The 7,753-nt window shown below is 36.4% G+C and overlaps 1 long non-coding RNA gene across 1 annotated transcript in view; it reads right to left on the bottom strand.

The window, feature by feature from the left end:
* Positions 1-726: 726 nt before the first annotated feature.
* The window catches only part of LOC130594026 (uncharacterized), a 30,222-nt gene continuing 23,195 nt past the window's right edge, over positions 727-7,753 (bottom strand). The window contains exon 3 of the long non-coding RNA XR_008970954.1: positions 727-969. This is a non-coding gene — a long non-coding RNA (uncharacterized LOC130594026). The remainder of the gene's footprint in view (positions 970-7,753) is intronic.

Raw genomic sequence — 7,753 nt, 5'->3', positions numbered from 1 at the left:
CTGCTGAACCTGCCTGCTAGTGTGACAGCTTAAAATGAACTTTCCACACATAGAAGTAAAAAGCTGTTGCTGAAAGTTAATGAAAAACAAAGGAAAATGGGGTTGGATGATAGAGTTTGATAGCATTTGGCCTCGATAGCTTTGTGTTCAGGAGGATTTCTGCAGGAAATTTAATTGGGACCTTTTAAATGCTTAAAATTAGCTACACACTTAAATACTTGCTGAATTGCTGCCTCACCCTAGAGAGAAAACAACTCACTGTAATCTCATTGGTATCAGATTTCCACTCCCAGCCTCCCTGAAAAATCAATGTATAGAATGAAAATCAATCCTTACTCAAACTGTGACTAAAAAGGCTTTCATTTTTGAAGAAAGGTTGCTTCTAAGATAAAATCCAACTACACCATGAAGCAGCCTAAGTAGAATCCTGCATTACATCTCTACGTTTGATTGCTTACCTTGCTTTGTGTTGTGTGCTTCTGCTTGTGTTACTACATAATTTTTCTACAGGGTTCTGCACATTTTTTCTCCTAACATGTACTATTGTGTCCATTTGCTACAATTAATAATAGTGGCAACAACAGTTTTCAGATTGTTTTTAAAGGAGAATGAATTCTTGTTTACGGTTTACAAATGGAGAAATGGAGGTACAGAGAGCTGAAAGCTGTGTGAAGGGAGACAGAAGTAGGCACCCTGAGATAAGTTTAGTCTGTGAAGCACTCTGTCTTTAGAAATACCAGAAATCACTACAAGGGGTCATTACCTTTGTTCTGTTATATATTTTACCAAGGAAATACACTGCCTTGTGTTAAAGAGTCTCTGTCTCTGTCATCATACCAACACCTTGATTTTGCATGCGGAGTCTTTTATTTCTTCTTATCAAGGTCAGTTATTCTGCAGAGCACACCATGGAGGTGGAGATACCATTAGGGGCTGAATCATTTCAGCAGCTGTGCTCAGTTCATGTATCTGTGGGAAATCACAAAAATCTATGTAGGGTACATTTTCTAACTGTCCCTCCAAAATAAATCTCAAGTGTGGCCATAAAAGTTGAAGCTTGTTTCTCTTCTACAAATCATGTCTTTTGCCTGTGGGCTGGCAATTTCAAGAGAACAAGAGTCTAAGTTCAGGTAGAAAACTCCATGAAGTAAAAAGAAAAAAGAGAAATGGGTGAAGATTGGATGCCTGGTGCAATGGTGAGGAAAGAATTTAGAATCATCCCAGAGTGTAAAGACCTGCAAAACAGGAAGGATTTTTGAGAAGTACCTTCTGGAGAGGAAGGATGTATTTAAGGGACACAACCTTACAGTTCTTGTAAACACTTTTCTAATAAGACATTTTTCTCTATTAATGTTGCTACTTGGCTGCCTCAGTGACCAAGAGCAAGAGTCCAGGACAGTTAGTGTAAACCAGATTAGAGACCCTCCTCATCTTTGAAATGGAAACCAGATGAAAGATTTTAACGTCTTAGTCATGGACTAGCTTTCTCCACAAATATTTAAAATATTAGATTAAATATCTCTAAGGGAAAGTTAATAATGAATATGGTGCACAGTATTGAAGAAAAATGACATTAAGTATTTCTTGTTACTAAAATCGCTTTGCATAATAAGGGGATTATATTGAAAATGCAGTTCCAGTATTAATAGGATATGAGGTGTTATGAAATCAAGTAATTTTGCATAAAACCAGCATACAATTTTAAACTGCCATTCAGTTACAACTATTTGACACCTGCCTGAGGACTGTGGGGTTAATGAGTCAAATTATGAATTCCTCCTGAGGATTCATCGTGCTGAAGGGAGTCACCAAACATTACCCATCTAACTAGCGCACCTCTGGCCAACAGACATAACAATAACAGTTTCTGCTACATGGTGGCTCTATCACTGGGAGGGCAAAGGAGATTCATATGTCTGTTGACTTTATGGGGAAAGGTGATGAAAAGGTGGAATTGTTATAAATCTCTCAGCCAGTGCCCTGTATTAGTGCCATCCCCCAGGCAATACTCCTCAGTTGTGTCTGGTGCCAGTCTCTGAGTGAAACAAAATTACTGAAAAAAAATTTTCAACTCCATAGCATTTAAGTAAAAGAAAAACAAATAAGTGCTCTTCCCTGGGAACTAATTTTAGGCTTTGGGTCAAAATACTCCACTGTTGAACTTAAGCGCTTTCACTTAACCAAGATCAACCACTAAGCCTTAGACAAGTGATAAATTAGATCTTCTTGTACTCTGCCTCAGCCCATCACAGTGACATGAGCTGGCTCTTCCCCTAACCCACACTGCAATTTCTAAACTGTAAACTAAGACAAGGAGTCCTCAAAATGCTGCCTTTCCCCATCAATCTATAGGTATGTGTGGGCAAGGCAAGGGTGTGAAGCTGATCAGAAGATTTTTAACAGTAGGGGTGGTGGAAATTTGAAATTCCAACTATTGTTTCCCATTCTTAGCTTCAATGAAAAGTCTTCATGGAAAAAGCTTCTTGACATATGAAGGCAACCATATCTTATAGCTTTCCCTAATTGAGCCTCCTGCAAGATTAGCAGGCTTGCTGAGGCAGTCCTGTGCTCCCTCTGCCTATACCCAGCAGCTGGCATTGGGCAGAAGACGGGGACTGTGGAGGGACCTGTTTTTTGTACTGGGGCTATCACGACACACTTCAGTTAAGTGAACAAACTGGAGGGAACCTATTTTTTTTCTGTCGTTCCCTAGTTAGAATGCCTTGTGCATGCTTCCTCAGTCTAAAGAGGCTCATGGCAGCTTCTCTTGCTCTGGTCATCTTCCTCTTATTGTGGTTCATATTTTTCATTATTGAGGTTAGCACTTCAGAACAAAAATTGCCATCTACAGTCAGAAAAGAACAGGAGACACTTTTCTGTCCATCATGAAACATGGTCACAATCAAGTAAAAACTCGGGAATTCCAGTTTAAAGGTGAAGCTTAGAAAAAAAAAAGCCATTGGAGCTCAAAATCATAACAAACAAACACACAGGAAAAAAAAAAACAACACTGTAAATGTCTAAAAATTGGTATGTTTACCTGAATGAAGCCTCTGGATTGCTTCTCTGCACTGAGTCATGCCCGGAGCCTAAACCTGTGTAGCTTTTTCAGCAAAGAGGGGACTACAGATATGGTGGTATCTACAGAGTATTGGATCCACCCAGGCCTGATATGACACAGGCCACAAGTGTACAGTGAAAAAAACACAGTCAACATTATTATTTTATTATTTCGTCCCTCATCTTAAAATATATGTTCACATCTTTTTGCATTGTGAGACAGGAATATTTAAGAGAGATATAGGGGGTTTTATCATCCTCCAAGTTTTCCAGTGAAGTACAATTTGAATACAAACATCTGCATTGTTTGGACTAGTCCTTTTCTACAGATACCAGTTCTCCAGCTGACTTTACAAAGCCAGCAATTACATGAGATAAACACTATGCAATTCTTGTTTAGGTAAAATGATTTAAAGCCACATGATCTTTATGCCATTGCCTATTATTAGAGAGGAAGTGCATAGTTTCATGTCTGTTGAATTTGGGCCACCAGTTTTAGGACCCGCAGATCTCATCAGTTCCTCAAAGTGGAATTGACCAAATGTGGAAGATGGAGCAACAGATATGAAGTCTTGCTCTTTCCCAGGAGGTGTTTTCCCTCCTCTTTTGTTTTGCCAGTGTTACATATTTTCTCACCTACCATGGGAGGATAAAATCTGGTTTAATGCAGTTACTTAATACGTTAGCCTTTGTGACACTAAAAATAATGCATTTAAATGTGATATTTGTGACTATGTGCCCAGCATGCAAAACCCTACTCATCATTTCCTTACACTCAAATTAGACCTAGGGGATTCTCGGTGCAATTACGGTGTTGACTGGATTAGTACAATTGGTTAAAAATGCAAGTCTATTTCATCATCTGCTCCTGAGGCTCATGGGTTATGGTCCCAGTGAAACAGCCTGTGGAAGTAAGAGCAGAATGTGAAAAGCTGGTTCAATTATACCAATGATAAAAGTAACAGGAAGCATTAAATATTGAAAACTCAAAATAGTCCATGGCTGTCATAAAAGCAGTTGAAGCAAACCAATAGACTTGCAAGGAAAGTGAGTAAGATGATGAATCAAATGGGAAATGCAAATGTTTCAATGGATAGAACCTCAAAAAATGCAGAGAATTTTGGATGAAAACATTGAAGCACACTTCTCATACAGCAGTTGCCTTTTGTAGCTGAGTATGCATACAAGCAAGAACAAAAAGTATGTATAGATTTAAGGTGATGCTGAATGTTCTGTGCATAAAATAGAAGGCTCAACATATAAAATTAATATTTATAGTAATATTTACAAAATAAAAATAATTCACTGGAAAATATAAAGTTATGACAATCAATATTTCTGAAAAGGTATTATTTTCTGGTACTATACTTTATAGACAATACACTGCATGCAGTGTGCAAATAGATATCTGGTTTTAAAAGCACGTTTTCAAAGTGAAAATAGAAACCGCTCTACTAGAAATTGGAGGAGGACAGACTAAATGGCTCATCAATAGTCTGCATATTCTGCTTATAAAAGCAAAAGCAATCAATGCAATAGTTTTTAATTGACAAATAAAATGAATTGAATAATTTTTAAGATTCTTCTCACAGATTGTATTAGGAAAGTATTTTCTTGTTCAAACAACGAGTTGTCCGAAACCTGATAGGTTTGGAAAATAAAAGAATCTAGGCATTTTGGTGAAGAAGGGTTTCTCTAGGTTAAATTAGTCATAACTTGTTCTTGGAAAAACATACAAAGAAAGGATAAGTCAAATTCTTCTGTAATATGCATGTAGACAAGAACTGCATTTGAAGATTAATTATCTCATTATTTTGCTAATATGCTGTAATTAACTGAGCTATAGCAGTGAAATTACTAAATGTGGGATTACTATTGCAGATTTGAATTAGCTTGTATCTCAGAAATGTTCTTCACTACACCTCAGCTTTAGGACATAAACCTAATTAAATTACCACTTTATTTGCTGCAGCTGCTTCATAAATTTGCACTTCAAAATAGTTCCATCATTTACCATGTCATTTCCTGTGTTTTGTAATTATTGGCTGGTAAAAAATTAAACCCAAGGAGTTTAACAATAGCACAGTAGCTTTTCCTTACACTCAAATTAGGCCTAAGGGATTCTGAGTGCAATTATGGTGTTGACTGGATAACTACAATTGGTTTAAAATGCAAGGATATTTCATCAGCTATTCCTGAGGCTCGTGGATTATGCCCAAGAATATGAACCTTTGATTTCATCTAAGTTATTGCTATTATTTCGGGGAAAAAAAAAAAGAGAGAGAGAAGGAAAAAAAAGGACCAGAAAGAAGCTTAGCAGTTATACAGGACAGCCAGAGAAACCAGAACAGACTGACTGAAACAACATTGGTGGGATTTTCACCATTACCCTTTAGCTTAATATACATTATATATTTCTTCTAATGTAAAAAATACATTACATTAGGGTTTAGGAAAGTTCATATTTACTTTTCAGGTTTCTTAAATAGAATTTGTTTTTTTTTTTTCTTACATTTCTTTTTCTAGTATTCTACCATTATTGGTGCAACTGCTAAAAGAAGAGTTAAAAAACCTACAAAACTCCCTTTACAAAAGCTGGATATAGGAGAACAGATCTTACCAGTACTGAGCCTACTTGAACTTCTTGAACTTTTGCCTTTCACAGAGGGTACATCTTAAAGGGACATAATACTATGGCACTTTGCCACAGATCACTGCTCCTGTAGTACAGTCAGGTACAGGCAGCTGTGCTTGTCTGGTATTTTAATACCTGACTGCTTCAAGTCAGATGTCATTCCAGAGCTATTACCATTACTCCGAAATAGCTGGAATGATAGCTGTAGGCAGTCTACCATTTTCAGGAGAGATATTGGTTTCTGGGTAGTCCTGAAATGCGCAAAGCCATGCTATAGTATTTCTTATAGACATGATTTCAATTACAGAACCTAGTTATCAGTCCCCATTGGCATTCTTTATAATCATCTGCTGTATGCAAAGATGCAATATCATTAAAATTACATTATTATTCATGAATACATTTGGAAAATCTCATTGATCATACATCCCTTAGAAAAACTAAAATAACAAATATAAGCAAGGTCATTCATCTTTCTGGGATGTCGCAAATTGGAAGCATTGTGACTAACCATGATGCTTTGCTTATGAAAACACTTATTTTCATTCTTATATTTTGTGGATCTCGGGCCTTTTGAATGCAGTGGACAGAATGTTGCCTCAAACTACTAAAATAAATTGTGGATTTTCTTTCCCATTCTCCTGAGGCAAAAAACATCATGTCAAAATTGCAGGTGGGGAAGATCTCTTTCCACAGGAAAATTATTAAGGATGTTTCTGTGGAGGGATTGCAAGCTTATAAGCTCTGTAATATCTTGGTATCATCCAAAGGTCATTCGTATGGAGAAGAATAGATATATTTGTAACAAGTAAGTGAAACTAAGAGACATTTCACAGCTATGAAATACAAGGACAACCTTAACAAAATATAGGAAAGCATTCATGCATAAAAGGAAAAGAAACACCATATTCTGAGTCTGAAGAGACGTTAAAACCTATGGGAAACGTAGGCAATAAGAATGGACCCTTTTAAATAAATCTGATTTTTTAAAGAAATTGTATTAGACAAAATAATTGTCAAACTTGAATATTCAGTCTAGTCATCAGTGGTTATCAGTTGTCATAGCTCCATCTATTTGAGTGCCACTATCCCAACATACATCAGTTGTGACTTTGACCTTTTGGTGTTTGTATACTAGCCTGACAAGTACTCATAAAGATATGTACAATCTCAGAGATAATATTCAGTATCAGATAAAAACATGCTATTGATCAATAGATACAGAAAGTCCTCTGTGCATTTTTATTACCAGCAAACCCAGCCATATTTGTCATACAGGTATGAAAGGCACATGCAGCAAGACTTTTAGTCTTTCAAGGATGAAAGACATAAATATGTAAATATACTCAGAAAAAAAAAAAAAGCATTATAAAAACTTTTGTATTTCTTGAATGGCTAAAATAATTCCCTTATAGGAACTGTGAAAGTCCCCTTTCGCAAAAAGTAAAAGGAAGTAGCAGGTATCAGTCAATCTGGCTCAGAAGGATTTCAAAGTACAAATCTCCATCTTAACATTGATTCTGTATCTAAATAAGATAGGATCACAAAAACTCATTTCTGAACATGTCTGTGGTTTTGGAGCAGTCCAGATCCACATCTGTACAGGTATTTCACAATTTAGAGTAGTCTCTTTTAGAATAAATGAAATCCATTCCCAAACCTAGAGAATAACTTTTAACTTTTTCACCCCTTCCTTGCCCTCCTCCCAGAAAAAGAAAATTAATCCTATTAACAAGAGCTTCAATCTATAGTATTCTGTGATTGCATGCTCTCTTTTCCATGGGCAGGAAATTGGCCTCAGTGACATGAACACCAAATCTGTTATATTCACTATCCAGAGATCAGAACTGCTTCAGGTTAATTAATTCCTATACCTCTGTAATGGATGTTGCTCTGTTAACACTGTATTCAATAAAAGAGGTGATGAAAGCAATGATGAAGTGTGCTGCAAAAGTGAAAAAGGAATAGCAATAGCTATATACAGTACAGTGTAATAAGGTGAATGCAATTTACTCAATATACTTAATGTTGTCCATAAAAAATCTCATCCTGCTCTCA

Source organism: Pezoporus wallicus, unplaced genomic scaffold (genome assembly GCF_028554395.1).
Source record: "Pezoporus wallicus isolate ANWC-B61680 ecotype Strahan unplaced genomic scaffold, APGP_CSIRO_Pwel_v1 scaffold_6446, whole genome shotgun sequence".
NCBI classification, from domain to species: Eukaryota; Metazoa; Chordata; class Aves; order Psittaciformes; family Psittacidae; genus Pezoporus; species Pezoporus wallicus.
The sequence above is the reverse complement of the archived record's forward strand: the minus strand, read 5'-3'. Positions and strand labels throughout refer to the sequence as shown.